The sequence below is a fragment of the Lupinus angustifolius genome, chromosome LG13, assembly GCF_001865875.1.
Source record: "Lupinus angustifolius cultivar Tanjil chromosome LG13, LupAngTanjil_v1.0, whole genome shotgun sequence".
Classification (NCBI taxonomy): Eukaryota; Viridiplantae; Streptophyta; class Magnoliopsida; order Fabales; family Fabaceae; genus Lupinus; species Lupinus angustifolius.
In genome coordinates this window covers 16,949,220-16,949,471 of record NC_032021.1, presented here as the reverse complement: position 1 = coordinate 16,949,471, position 252 = coordinate 16,949,220, and positions in this window count along the sequence as shown.

The following is a 252-nucleotide window of genomic DNA, read 5'->3' as shown; positions in this document are numbered from 1 at the left end:
AGGGTAGGATGAGTATGAGGATGAGGATGAGGATAGGATGAGGATGGGGATGAGGATGCGGATGCGGTTGAGGATGAGGAAGAGGATAGGATGAGGATGACGATGAGGATGGGGATGAGGATGAGGATGATGAAGAGGATAGGTTGAGGATGAGGACGAAGATAGGATCTGGAAGAGGATGAGGATGAGGATGGGGATGAGGATGAGGATGAGGATGAGGATGAGGATGAGGATGAGGATGAGGATGAGGAT